General features: G+C 40.4%; 1 long non-coding RNA gene across 1 annotated transcript in view; it reads left to right on the top strand.

Annotated features, from left to right (window-relative positions):
- LOC111176399 (uncharacterized) overlaps positions 1–15,217 on the top strand; it is a 240,884-nt gene that overhangs the window by 40,349 nt on the left and 185,318 nt on the right. The gene's annotated exons all lie outside the window — the stretch shown is intronic.

Here is a 15,217-nt window from a genome sequence, read left to right as displayed (position 1 = left end):
TAGCTTTTAAAACTCTCACGATACTTATTTTTTCCTTTTCCTTCCTAATCACTTTCTACCCTGAAATATAGTTGTTTTTTTTTTTTTACAAACCTGTCATTTCTATAGACTACAAGCACCTAATGTCAAAACCTATTTCTTATTCATCTTTGAGTCACCAAAGCACCTAAATGAGAGATTTGCACATAATGAGCACTCAGTTTTTATTGAATAAAAGAACAATCTAATTTGTGTAACAGGAAGATAAATTGTATAGTTATGAACAAGAAGGACTGCTAAGGAGAGAAACCGTGCACTGGGTGCAGAAGTACTGTAGTGGGGCTTCTGGGAAACAAAGATTAATGGCAGTAGAAATAAGTGGAAGAGATTACTTTGAAGGACTTCCCAAGAGAAATTAATAGAATCACGTGATCTCATCCCATGATGTGGTTTAAATACTTCTCTAGGCTGATGACTGTTTTATTTGCATGTCTAGCCTTGGCCTCTCCTTTGAGCTTCAGTTTCATATATTCATTCAGCTGTGGACTTGGCATCTCCACGTGATTCTCCTATCCTCAATTCCACTCTTCCTTTAACGGTATCGCAACCATGAATTGCTCAGGAATCATATTTGATTCACCTCATCTTTCCTCACCTAGCCCACAAGCAAGTCTGGCTCTACATTAAAATTATATTCTAAATTTGACGTGTCTCATCATCTCCCACTCCAGCTATCTTCGCCTTGTCATCTTTCCTGTGGAATAAGTGCCTTTTCTCTTGACCTTCTGTAGTCCATTCTCCAAACAGCAGCCAGTGATCTTTTACAAAAGAAGTCAGGATGTGGCATTCCACTGCTTACAACCCAGGGGTGGCCACTGTACACAGAATAAAACCCAGAATGCTTACTTGGCCATTGCCCACCTTGCTGATTCCATCAAAGTCTCTCCAACATCCTACCCTACAGCCAGCCCTTCTCGGTTGAGGTTCTGTGAGAGAATTATCCATAGTGCCTGAAGCATGCATTGTACATAATGACTTCTCTCCTGTGCATCAAGAATGGCCCCACCTTTAAGAGAACTGAGAAGGTGTCACTCAAGTCACTTCCTATAGGGCTTAATTCTCTTGGCAATCCTGGTTGAGAAAACCTTCAGCCCTCATAGATATAGAGATATTCTTCCTGTCACTTGAACACTAATACCTGCCCCTAGGCCTTTGCATTTGCTCTTTCCTTTGCCAGATGTCACTTTCTCCAGAACTTCAGAGCTGGCTCCTTCCCATCCTCAGGACTCAGCTCAAAAGTTTAAAAAGTGAAAAAAAGGTCTTCCAGAACCACGCTTTGTGAGATAGCGCCATCTCCCTGGACTTCTCTATCCCGTTGCCCTGTTACTGTCTCCTTGTGATCTCTTACACTGTGGATGTATATGTTTTTTGTTTCCTTTACTCGATTGAAAAAATTATAGCACAAATCAGTACACAAACGAAGCTTTCTCAATTTCTCTTTAACATGATCGTGAGCCTTAATTTTGCACCTATAGTAGAGAACAGCAAGTCTAATTCAAGGTAACATAGTCAATCGTAGTTTAACTCCAGCAATTCTGATTTTGATGTAAATCCTCAGTCTATCTTGTTGCCTCCGCCCCTCTTTCTCTAGTCTTTCTTCCAAGATGGCCCTTGGGGTTCACACCTTCATGACACCAGTAGAAAAGCCTCTCACCCATGTCTTTTGCTGAGGGGTTCTGCCATGCTTGGTCTTTGAGATTCACATGTAGACATTAGCTGCAGTTACCTGTTGTCCCTGCTTTGACCTATGGTCATTAGAACAACAATTTTTAAAATATTTGAATGTACAATTCCCCTTTTCCAATTTACTTGTCTTCTCTGTTCTTTTCCTGTCCTTTTTTTTTCCCTCGGGAAGCCCAGAGATGCTCTCTATTCTATGTTGGTGGTGAAACTGTGCCTGAGATGTATGTAGCATCATCAGCCACATTGGTGGGATGCTCTGGGCAGTAACACGTGGTCCATGGACATCTTTTATCAGTCGGGATAGGCCAGGTTATGTCGTGGTAACAAGCAGCTCCCCAAATCAGTGGATTAGAGAAGTAATAGTTTATTTTTGTTCATGTAACACATCTTTCAAGGGTCAGCTGGGGCTTTGCTCCACATCACTCCAGAACCCAACTGATGTTACAGCTGTCATCTTGAACATGAAATGTGGTATTCCACTCACATTTTATTGGCCAAAGCAGATCACATGGCCACACCTAACTTTTAGGATAAGGCAGATACAATCCCACTGCAGGCCCAGGGAGAGAACAGGGAATATTTGGGGAAGAGTGCTAATTACTAATGATCTCCACAACCATCTTGCTTGAGGCTTCCCTTGGTAATTATACGTCCACAGCTGTAGAGCTAGAGCCAGGGGTCAGACCCACTGGGACGGCTTGTTAAATAGACTGCTGAGCCCCACCCCAGAGTTTCTGATTTGGTAGGGTTGAGTTGGGTCCCTAAATCTGTATTTTACAGGTGAAGGTGATGCTGTTTGGGGGGGACCATCCATGTAGAGAACCGCTACTCTAGAGCTCAGAAACCATTGGTCGTGAGGCTTCTCTAAGAAGCTGCAGGCTTCCGAGACTCCACTGGGAAACAGAGCATACGTTCCTGCATTCCCTTAAAGAAATCTGGGCTTTCCCTTGGAACTTCTACTATCCTGGTTCTTCCCACCACGGGCTGATGCTCCAGGGATAAAGCGCTGGCCCCCTTTCTAAGTCCAGGCAATAGACCTTAGTTACATCCAATCTTCTTTTCAATATGCTTTGTTTCTTTAAAAAACAAATATTGACAATTAGTTTCTATCATTAAAAAGTACACATGCAGGGGCTTGATTCCCTTTGCTGGTGAACTTTAAAGAGGGTTAGATAACAACTGACATCTCTTTCAATCCTTTATATGGTCATGCTCTGATTCTAATGTGAAGGTTTTATATAAATTACTGACTATTAAAAATTACATTATGTTTGAATGGAAAAACACAGCTTATTACTGCAAAGTACATATAATTTAGGTTAGGTCAAGAAAGAATTCCATAAGGAATTTGCTCTAATAAATTAGAATGTGATGTTGTTTGAAAAGCTTTTCGTGAATTTTAAATGCAAGCCCTGGAATTCATTTGTAATGTGAGGAAAGATTTTGCTAAGGTGAAAATTTGGTTCATTCCTTGTCCAGACTTTCACAAATGGCACATTATGGGAGTGCTCATCAGTCAAGTTCAGCTGTAGCACAAGCACATTGGATACATTTGAGTTTGGGTGCAGAGGCATAATTTTCGTGAGGGTAGCTGTATTTCATCAGAATAAGTTCCCACCCAAATGATTCATCATACTCTAAAATGCCAGGCTATTTCGGCAACATTTGCTTTAGCCAGCTGATATTTTTAAATAGATGTTATCACTTCACCGCTCTGTCCACCTGAACATACTTGCCTCCACACAGGCTGGAGGAGAGGTCTAGGGGATGAAAGGGTGCCCATTAGACTCACCATGTAGTGTTTTCTCCTCCACCATAGCATTTTCTTTTTGAGAATGTTAATCTATTCTTCCCCATTAAGACACAATGTTCTTTATTTTTATAGTAGATTTTGCTTCTCATTATAAAATAATACATATTCATCATAGAAAGTTTAGAAAACACAAGAAAGAGAGAGAAAAGGAAAGCCACCTTTAATTCTATCACTGAGAAATTCTGCAAATATATTAGTTAATATTCTTTTATTCTTGTATTTTTCTTGTGCTTATAAATATGTCTTTAAAAATTTTTTAAATGACAGCTTACATAGTTAGGTGATCTACTTTTTTAAGACCAATATGTCACAAACTTTTCCCCAACCCATTAAATATTATTCCTTTTTTTTTTAAATTAGGGTATATTTGCTTTACAATGTTGTGTTAGTTTCTGCTGTACAGCAAAGTGAATCAGCTATATGTATACATATATCCCCTCCCTCTTGAGCCTCCAATCTCACCCCTCTAGGTCATCACAGAGTACCAAGCTGAGCTCCCTGTGCTCTACAGAAGCTTCCCACTAGCTATCTATTCTACACAATATTCATCACTGCATTGAATTCTATTTTAATAAACATTTTATCTTAACAAAAGAAGACAATGGACTAGAGCTGTTTTAAGTTACTCACTGCGAAAGCACTTTCTGTGTAATTCATGATTTATAGCACTGGACCTGTGATAAATTAATGGTCATATTAGAATTTTTGGATAATTTTTCTATAGCTAGTCTCCGTGATATCTACCAAACTATTTTATAGTAGTGACTTCCTACCCAGAAAGTAGCTGTAAAAAGTAGCTGCAATACTTGAATTTGGAATCAAGCTCCTAAAATTTGCAGAACTTTTGCGATAAGTCTGACTTTCTCAATGTTTGCATTCTTAAAATCATTGCAGTATATTAGGATGAAAGCCATCTTAAATAGTCCTAGTTCATCCAGTTCGCCCTAATCTGTTCACTTTAATTTGTATATCTTAATCTGAAGCATCATTGTACCTGAATCTGCCCAGATTATGTCTCTGAGTTTTTAACATCTTTAAAGGAGGTCCTACAATTGTCTTTGCTGGTACCTGCCTGTGTTTAATAACTCCTCTGTGCATGAGTTCATTGTAGCTCCCGTACAACTTAAACCTCTCCTGCTGCATTCTGGTTACATTTCCCTCTCTCATTTTAATGTAAAGGAAGGACAGCTGGTCACTAATTCTCTTTCAAAAACACTTCTCAACTTGTCAATGAGGATAGCCTGCCGAGTAGACTAGACATCCAGTTGGGTTTCCATGCATTCCAGCTAAGATGACTGTCAACGTGCCAGACACATGATCCCTTCGGTGTCAGTATCATTTCATTTAATATTTATTCTCTCCTACGGAGTGTATGGCACTCTAAACAAAGTGTTTACCGTGAAAGCGATCTTCAGATTCAGTGAGACCAGTGTCACCTAACGTGCTACTTAAGTCTTAATTGTAGTGTATTTGACGCCACTGAAAGTGATAAAATGAAAAACCACTTAGAAGTCACTACTTCCTCGTTTGTGTTTACTCAGCCAGTGAGGACTAATTGTTGTGTTGACAACCCATGGCTTCTACTTCATTGGCTAATTCTGTTGTCATTTGAAAAGTTAATTATAGTTTTCGTGATGCCTTTGTTTCTCCTTCCATATTTTTAGATGAGATGATGTCTACTTTAACTTTTTTTTTTTTAATGGCTTGACCTTACTGAAATGAATTGTTTTGGGCTTATTTGCTTGCATATTGTTTACCTCCAAGAGGGCAATCCTTTTTGTCTAGGACACATGCAAGGGTTTCCCCCCAAATCTCACAATACCTGTTAGCTCCTGTTCTTGAAGCAGATAGAGCATAATTGACATTTCCATTCTTGTCATCTCACTATAGTTCTTCATTTCAACCATCCTGTTATTGGGCTTAGAATGACTTTTGTTAAGTTTAGGAACGAACTATTTGTTTTTATTTTAGAAATTGAGTTTTTTGCTCCTATTATTTTGTCTTCCCCTCCCCATTCATGCTGTTAATAAATAAGTCGATGCTAGCTGACGTCAGAGTCTCTATGTGCCAGGCAGAGGTATAAATGTTTACATAGATAAGCTCAGCTAATCTAACTCCCCTTCCCTAAATCCTATGAAGTGGAAACCGTTCTTATCGCCTCTTTATAGATGAGGACAGTCTTTAATTAGAATAAATAACCTGTCCAAAGTTACACAAGCAGCTGTCCACCTTGTGTTAATTGTCTTAAAACAGGGATATACTTGAAAAAAATCTTCAAGGGAACTTAGAAAAGTCAATACTTAGACAAAATAATTCGGGGCATAATCAAGAAAGAGACCACCCCCAACCCACCCCCCAAAAAGGGGAAGGATTTTCCTGGGCTGGATGGACTGTCCTGTAGGGAAGGGGGTGAGATCAGAGCTGGATGCTCTGTATCCTCTTCCCCCACTGAATTCTGGGGAGGTGCAAAGCCCAAGGGAGATGGGAACAAAGAACTGGCCTCCAAGATTCCAGGGCCCTCACACAGCCTAGAAGTAACAGGAAGATTCTCAGGCATCTCAGACGTATAAGAGGGAGCTGCAAGAGCTGAGTCCATTCATGGCCTGAGCGAGACGAATAGCCTGCAATCAGAGGACCACAGACATCTCAACAAGGAAATGACCCCAGAGATCCACAAACTCTTCACCGGTTCCCCACCACATAGCGCCCAGAACTTAGACCCAGACCCCCCCAAAATATGAAATCAGTTGAGGCTGAGGTTCTACTACCCTAGTGGAACACTGGCTTAAAATAAGAAATGAGGGGAGTCATTGAGACATATAGACAGTTGCGTTTCTTGCACACCTGACACTACACATATTGGGGAGCTGACCTGAATGTATCTGATGCATTTGTTTAAAGTGTTACCACTGCTATGAAATCATTTCTTTAACAAATAAGCAGTAAACAATAATACAATAAACAATAAATTTAGTTTGCAATAAGCAAACGTATTTGGCTTTCTTCTGTAAGGGAGTAAAAAGTTTTCCCAGACACTTGTAGGGTCCCTGGCTTGGTCTGAAATTAGACTGACAAAGACAGATCAACAGTTGAAAAGCAGACACATTTATTTAATGTAAGTTATACATGACACGGGAGCCTTCATAAAGAAATGAAGACACAAAGAAAGGATTAAACATGAGTGTTTTTATGCTAGATTTGTTGAAAAGTGCCTAGTCCTGGAAAGATAGGTTATGATAAGGAGTACTAGGTAAGTGTCGTAAACAGGGGGCAACTTAACAAGTCCTGTTCATTGGGATTCTTCTCGGCATCCTTCCATCTTGCAGACAGGATGCTCCTTTCCTCTGGGTGTAGTAGGGAGGGCACCTGTCACATGAGGGTCTTAGGACTTGTTTCAGAGGAGAAGGGCCGGGGTGGGGTAGGGGGGAGTCAATGTCTCAGAATCCTTCACCTTAAAATTGTCAAGGTATCGTATTTGGGGGTAGTGTGTTCTGAACCCCTCACTTCTCTCCCATAATAATTGTGTAGTAATTTTATGATAACCTGACTGATTTTTAAAACTCTACTGTGTATGTCATTGGTTGCTACTTAGAGATACCAACCGGGTTCAGAGTCTCTGAGTAAGTACTCGCATTTGGAAGCCACCCTCAAACTTCGTATCACAGTACATAGAGTTGAGACGTATTACTTAAATAAAACTTAGCAGGCAAATCTAGGCTTGCAGAAGGCAGAACAGTGGTCACCCTGGGTGAGGGGAGGGTGGGTGACTAGAAGGGAGGATGAGAGGGTGTCTGGAACAGTGATGCTTATGGGTTGAATAGTGACCACCCCCCAGAAAAAGTCAGGTTGAAGTCCTAAGCCTGGTACCTGCGAATGTGATCTAGTTTGGAAATGGGGTCTTTGCAGATGTGATCAGGCTAAGGCCCGTCATTAGAGTGACACACAGGGGAAGGCCCTGTGAAGACTGAGGCCGAGATTGGAGTGATGTGTCCAGAAGCCAAGGACCCCCAAGGATTGCTGGCCGCCCCCAGGAGTGAGGGGAGGCGCCCAGAACAGGTATTCCCTCCCAGCCTCCAGGAGGAACCAACCCTACCAACACCTCAATCTCTAACTTCTGGCCTCCAGAACTGTGGGAGAACAAATTTCTGTTGCTTGGAGCCCACCAGTTCGTGGCACTTTGTTTCGGCAGCCTTAGGAGACTGACATGCCGGTGGTGTTCTGCTCTTGGTCTGAGCGCTGGTTATTTGGGAGTTTTCAGTTTGTGACAATTCTTCTGTGCCCTTATGAACTGTGCACGTCTCCCTTGTGTACAGTACTCCAACAAAAAGGTAAAAAATATACGTGTATATACCGCAAAGCGTTATGCTTGGATGAAGGCGAGGAAAAGGCCCTTTCTTGTGCTCAGTGACAGAAAGATTTCACTCTCTGTGGCCCCTTCCTTCATGTGCTTCAGAAGAAACCGTGTGGAAAAATGATATAAGAAGATGGTCAAAATAGAAGCATGCAGAGAGAATGGGTGTAACTGAGAGGGTTTTCATCACGGCAGAGAAAGACCCCTTTTTAGAGGGTAAATAAAAGGAAACAATAGTTTGCAAATTTAAAGGAAATTTGATTTCTCTCTTAAGAGCTTATCTGCTCACATGAGCATCCCTGTTAAGTCAGCTGTAATTACAGCTAGTTCTTGGCCAGACCCTTCCTTAATGAGGCTGCGAGCACTTCTATCAGCACGGGTTTTGTTTCCTAATAGGTGCCCCTGGTTTGTCGTGGAAGCTTCCACAGATAAGAGAAAAAGGAGAGTGGAGGGAAAGGAATAGAGTTGGAGCCGCAGGGAGCCTCTCCGGGCACTGGAGACTCTTGGTAACTTTTCTTAGAACTGTCACTGGTATTAGCTTCTAACCCATTAAACTCGCTTACAGGAGCGCTTTAGTCAATGAAGCAGGATATGGCCTTTTCTTGGCCTCTCCATTCCCAATCCCAGCAAAATGAATGAAACACAAAAAGTTCACAGGGGAAATGGCTGGGGAGGCCGGGTTGGGAGCTGGTGTCGGAAAGAGCTTTTAACTTGTCTTAACATTACTGTCCTTTTCCATTTCAACTTTTATCTGCCCATTAACTACTTAAAGTTTGCTCATCCATCCATCAAAAAGAAAAAGAAAAAACACCAAATGATGTGTGAAAAGATCTTCTAGGTGTTGCTAGGTTTAGATGTCGTCTCTTGGATTTGTCTAAACAGGATTCGCTTCTCATCAGGATATATGGGCTCCTTTTTAAGAACAATTAATTGTCATTGGTGATTTTTAAAAGCTCTTAGCTTTGAAACTCCTTTAGAAGTATTTCAAATCATTACTGTTTCTGACAAAAGGAAGAGGTAACTATGCCGAGATGTTACGGGGTCAGTGTTTTTACAAAGGATGAAGCCTATTTAAGATTCGTTTCTAGTGATTTACAGAGTGAAGGTGTCACAGATCATGAAATATCACTCACCCAATTTCACATAGCTTTCTATGGAAAAAGTCAAGTTAATTATTCTGTTTATGGCCTAAGAACAAAATATTTAATAAGGGATCTGGAGCTTTGATTACAAAATAATGCAGGTTTATGTGTCATAGGAATATGTATCTGTTTACTAAATGTACATGTTAGGACCTTTCTCAGATCTTTACAGACTTCATTCTGTTAACTTCCAAAAAGAAACTTAATTCTGTAGAGGGAAATGGGTCCTACCGATTAGATGGATTTTCTTCAATTTGACTAATAGGATCAAAGTGAAGAAAAATGTTAGTATGAAGGCATTCAAGTAGAGCCAGCACTCAATCCAGATCACAGATATGATTTATTTGTTCATTCAGATAACAGTCAATGAGGATATTCATACGAGCTGTAAACGATGAAGTCCCCTCACCAAACTCTTTACAGTTTGTAAAAGATAGGAACGTAAGATTAAGGCAACTTAAATACACTTCAAGACAGAGCATGAAGCTGTTTGTAATCTGTAAATATTAATTGCTGGGATGCTGGGGGTATAAATAAAATCCCCAAACACATGAGACAGATGCATTTACTCCATCATCACACAGAGACTACGGAATTCTCCAGGTTTGCCCTCGTTAACCCTTCTCACCCACCACCTGTCTGGGCTCAGTGTTACCAGGCATATAACAAGAAGGCTGGATGACTAGATCATCTCTTTCCATCTTTTATCTACTTTATCACTACTATTATGATTATGTTTTGGAGATCGAGACCACACTCTAGTATGGAATTTGAAGAAGCGCTGCTTGCTCGCATATCTTTAGGGCAGCATGATTTATTAGAGCAATGCTGATTTTTTTACACAGATCCTCTGTTTTCAATATTAGTAAACGGGCCGGCCAGGGCAATGGCCACACACTACACTACTAGCAGGAAGTGGACGAGAGTCTGAATCTAAATTCCACTTTAGACTCAAGCACTCTGTTCATTTCATTCAGCAAATGTAGTTCGCACTGTGTGCCAGGCTTTGCGCCGTGAGTTGGGACCACAGAGACAAAAAGCCCGACTGCTTGACCTGTCAGTGAAATCTAGGATCTCCTGCACATAATTCTACATCCCCGCGTTTGCTTATAATTGCTGCCTGTGTCCAGCTCAGTGACTTAACCACGATCTCCATCACAGCAGAGCCAGCGACACTGCTTGAATGAACGAGTGAGTAAGGGAATGAGGCCAGGCCCCTTCCCAGAACAGCCACAGCCTTACAGAGGAGACGAGTACATACACACCTGGGACAGAGCCAATCTAAGTACACGAATGGGTGTAAAACAACGGGTCCCTGGGGTCCAGAGATGGATGAACTCATTTTGACTTCAGGAGAAGGCTGGATGTGGAGAGGAAGGATCTTCAGTTTCAAGTGGAAAAAAAAAAAAACCCTTTTATGTAGAAAATTATGGTAAACAGATGCTTCCTCGCCCAAGTAATTACTTTAGAAACTCTTGAAATTGCCTAGTATCCCACCTGCATCCCAGCAACCCACGTGTTCACTGCCATCCTTTCAACTAACAAAGTAACTTCATGTTCTTGGTAAGACAGCGGTCAGGAGACTCTGAACGCTGTGCTCCTGACTTTACAGAAGACACAGTTCATGCTCCAAATGCTCTCTTCTACTGGTTTGCTATGGCAGCATCCTTTACTAAAAACAGGTGTCACATTCCCCCTAGGGAAGTCCCATCTCTGGGTTGTACGCTAAGAGCTTGGTCCATAAGGAGTCCCAGAAGGATTTTCCTTTCCCTGCCAACCTATATGGGCTTATCTGTTGAGCTCACCTGGAGAGCATGCAGAGCCTGGGTTTGAGAGGAAAAGTGGAGGGAGATGCCAGAGTCCAATAGGAGCTTGAGGATGCTAAGGCAGGAAGTGGTCCAGCTGGATGAGGACATTCCTGGAAAGTAAAAGAAGAGCAAACCTCCCCTTGTTTAAAATGCTGTCTACAGCACAGCCATATTGGAATTTGAAGATCCTCATATAAAGCCAGGAACTGTATTTAACTCCTAGCCCAGACAGAATTCTTTTTTTTTTTTTTTTTTGGTATTTAAATTGTTTGAAGACTCCTTTTCCTCTTAATCTGCTAATTCTTGGGAAATTGGTCAGCTCAGGATAGCCACTGATAACACTATCTACACTAGGCAAGATCCTTTTTTGAAAAAAAAAAAAGTGTTGAAATATTATTTTGTGCTTTTTCTTTCCTGGGTATTTTTCACTCAGCAGGATTTCTGCAGATAGCCATGGCTTAGGGAGATTTTGCCTGAGGAACTTCTGCAGGGCTAGAAAGGAGAAGCTGCTTCCCCTCAAGGATAGGTCTCCTTTTGCAGAAGAGAAATCATACACAGGAGGCTGCACCTGCTGTGCTGTGGGGTGCAGGTGAGTGCCCAGGTAGGGAAAGAGTGGGTTCGGGATTTAGAAGGGGGAAGAGGTCTTGTGTCCCTCCCCCGGTAGGAACCTGAGCCCTGAAGGAGCCTGGCTGAACCTGCCACGTGGGAACCGGGGTAGCTGCCTCTGGAAGGATCCCCACAGGCTCTGGGGACTGGAATGACCCAGTCACATCTGAGATTGCATTTCCCATCATGGCGCCGGAACCAGGGGACAGGGAGTGTCTGAGAGGCTCGGTTACAGAAAATTAAGTAACATTCCTGCCCACTTCATTCTGTGGCTAAAAGGCATTCCTTCTACAATAATTATATTTATTGTTTTGTATACAACACACCGAGTTCAACTGATCAATTTCCAATTTGCCAATGTATCAAAATAAGCATGCTTATGAACTGATTTTAACTGAAATCCTGTTATTTTGGGAAGTGGAAAGATATGCATAGGCACCTAAATGTCTATTTCTCCCTTCATTATTTAATATATTTTGCATTTAACAATGTTAATTTATATTTCACAACAGAACAACAAGGGAAAGAAACCCAAACAGTTTTTTTTGATGCAGAAAGTCATAGTTTTAAAATATAGGAATCTTTTGAAAATCCTCTTGTAATCTATTTTGTGTTTTGATAATAGAGCCTTTTATGACAAGAACATGGTACATAGAAGGGTTTCTTTAACTATTTTTGTTGAATGGCTGAGCTAATTGATGAAAGAGCATTCCAGACACTCTACAAGTTAGTTTATTGGAGTGTAGAGTGGCACAAATTTTGGAGAGCTGTTTGGCAACATTTGCAAACATCTTAAAATTATTCACAGCTTTTGACTCAGAAACCCCATTTCTAGGTATTTATGCTAAGGAAATAATTACAGACATACGCAACAATTACTAGAAAGAATGCTTGGCTGAGTGAGGTTTATAAAAATAACATTAAAAAATTGTAAAGAATGTTAATGTTCCAAAATAATGCACTGGCCAAATAAGAATGATCCATCATATAATGAAATGTAATGCAACAGTTATACATTATAGGAGTATTAATTGTATATTCTTTGTATATTTTCAAGATATATTCAGGTATTCAAACTTACAAAGTATCCTCCGCTACTAGATCTATCTCAGTTGTTGTGTGTGTTTATGTGATTTTGATTTTCTTCTTTTTACCTGTATCTTCTTAATTTTCTACAATGACCAATCATTACTCTTAAATTAAGGGAAAAAAACCTCAATAAAATTAGTTAAGACCATGCATTTAAAAAGGAAAAGGATGTGAATATAGATCATTGAATTTTTTTCTATTCTATAAAAAGAAAAAATATTTTAAAAGAATAATGATTATGTTGTATCAACTAAAGTTTATCCTGCTTAAGCTTTAGTAACAGACTTTAATCTCAGTAACTTTATTTATTTATTTGCAACTAGGTCAAATCTATTAATATGTGATATTTATGTCTCTGCATGGTTGAAGCTGCAAATCCTTTTTTAAAAAAATTTTTTATAGGAGCTTAATTGCTTTACAATGTTGTGTTAGTTTCTACTGTACAGCAAAGTGAATCAGCTATATGTATACATATATCCCCTCTTTTTTGGATTTCCTTCCCATTTAGGTCACCACAGAGCACTGAATAGAGTTCCCTGTGCTATACAGTAGGTCCTCATTAGTTATCTATTTTATACGTGTTTGTTAGTTTTAAACAGACTTTGTGTTTTAGAAAAATTTTAGATATATGGAAAAATTTAGAAGATAGCTCAGCAAGTTCCCACATGTCCTTTACCATTTTCCCCTATTATTAACATCTTATTACAATTATGAACCAGTATGGATACATTATTTTATCGAAAGTCCATAGTTTACTTGAAGTTCCTTAGTTTTCACCTAGTGTCCCTTTTCTGTTCTAGAATCTCATCCAGGACACACATGACATTTAGCTGTCAGGACTTAGTTTCCTGGTGTGACAGTATCTCGGGCTTTCCTTGTTTTGATGCCCTCGCAGTTTTGAGGAGGACAGGTTAGGAACCTGGTAGGCTGCCCCTCTACTGGAATTAGTCTGATGTTTTCTCATGATTAGACTGGGGTTTCAATAATACATTAAAAAATAAATCTTTTCCTCCAGCTTCCCCTTCAAAAAAATAATCCATACCCTCAAACATCACAAAATTCCCAAGTCTAAACCCAGGGCAATGTCTTGTGTCTTCTCATTCATTGACAAATATGCAAAATGACACAAACTCTGGCTGTGGGCCTCTCCGCTAGTAACCTAACCCCTGGGTGCAAATAAACATCCATTTAATGCAAGTCCTATCAGTGGAGGAGCCTGCTCTCTGGCCTCCTGGGTTACAGGACACTCTTGTCAGCTCCCTGCCCAGCTCCTCCACGGTTTGAATTTTAACAAGGCTGTGAAACTTGCAGGTTAGAGCATATTGCTGCTGTTTCCTGTTTCCGTTTCAGTTAGCCTCCCAGCTTTGTGATTTTGACAGGCGTTTCAGGCTTGAATGGAATGCAAACACTTGGAGACAAACACCTAATTATTTTTTTCTTCCTTAATATTGTCACTTGTAGAAGAGAGTACAGTTTTTAAAATGGGAAATATTATCACATGATGAGGAAGAAAACTTTTCATGAAAGCTGTCCTAGTCCCCTGACTCTGGAGTTTTGGTGAGCGCTCAGTAGGGAAGCTCCTCCCAGGGACCTGTAAGCTGTAAGGGACTCATTAGCAGATGAGACTGAACTCCTTTTTCTGCTTCACAGATGTCTCGTGTCCTTTGGAAAACTCCTGATCTCTTAACAGAGATCCAGAACAGCCTTTTAGTTAGAAGACAAAAAAAATAAAGTTTTGCCATTTAAAATAGACGTTGATACTTTCTAGCATCTTTGTCACCACCTGGTAGGCTGAGCTCTGAGGCATGCTTGAATCTCAGCTGCAGACCAGTGGGGAGAAATCCTGGGATGGAGAGAAAAATTAATAGTGCTGACTTCTAAAGGAGGGTTCCATAATAGAATTTGTATTATAAGGGAAATGGGACTGGGCCAGTCCTAATTCCAAAGATGGTTTGCGGGGACAGAGCCTGCACTCTGGGGGATGTGATGGGGTCCAGGCTGGGGGAGAGGCATGGTAAGAATTCCACTGGGTATTAGGACCAAGGCCAGGCAGTCAGGTGTTTGCGAATAAATTCTAAAATCAGTATAGTACCTTGGGAGCACATCAGAACACTGAGGCAATAATCCAGACGTCGTCAAAAGAACGGCCAGTGCAGGACTGGTTATAAATTGATAGCATGGCGAGCTTGCAAGAGGGCTCAGAGCTACAGAGCAGCAAGGGGAATTCCAGATTGCTGACTTCCTATATTTATTTCAAATATTTTTCCTGATTTATTATTTTAATAATAATTTGACTCATACATATTAATTTTGAATTAATATCATCTTAACAATCTTCTTTAATTTTTCTCTGAGCTTTTGCATTTGGAAAGTTCTACCAACAAATTAGAGAATGATTCACTTATAGTTTGTATTTGTTATTTTTTACATTTAATTATTTAAGACATCTAAAATTCAATTTTTAATATATGGTACAAGGTGAGAATCTAGATATATTCCCCATCCTTAGTTAACCAAGTTCCCCAGCATCAACCACTGAAGAAAGATTTTAATTCCAGGGAGTACCTGGTCTCACCTAACTTTGTCTCACAAATGCCTAGTGTGGGGTCTGGTCTCTAGTGGTTGCTCAGTTAAACATCTGTTGAGTGAGTGAACACTTCTGAACCTATTCCCGTCCCCAGCGCCC

The sequence above is a fragment of the Delphinapterus leucas genome, chromosome 18 (assembly GCF_059928025.1).
Source record: "Delphinapterus leucas isolate spDelLeu-1000000601 "Yukka" chromosome 18, BTC_Dleu_Yukka2, whole genome shotgun sequence".
NCBI lineage: Eukaryota > Metazoa > Chordata > Mammalia > Artiodactyla > Monodontidae > Delphinapterus > Delphinapterus leucas.
Note: the sequence above shows the minus strand (reverse complement) of the source record. Positions and strands in the feature narration are given on the sequence as shown.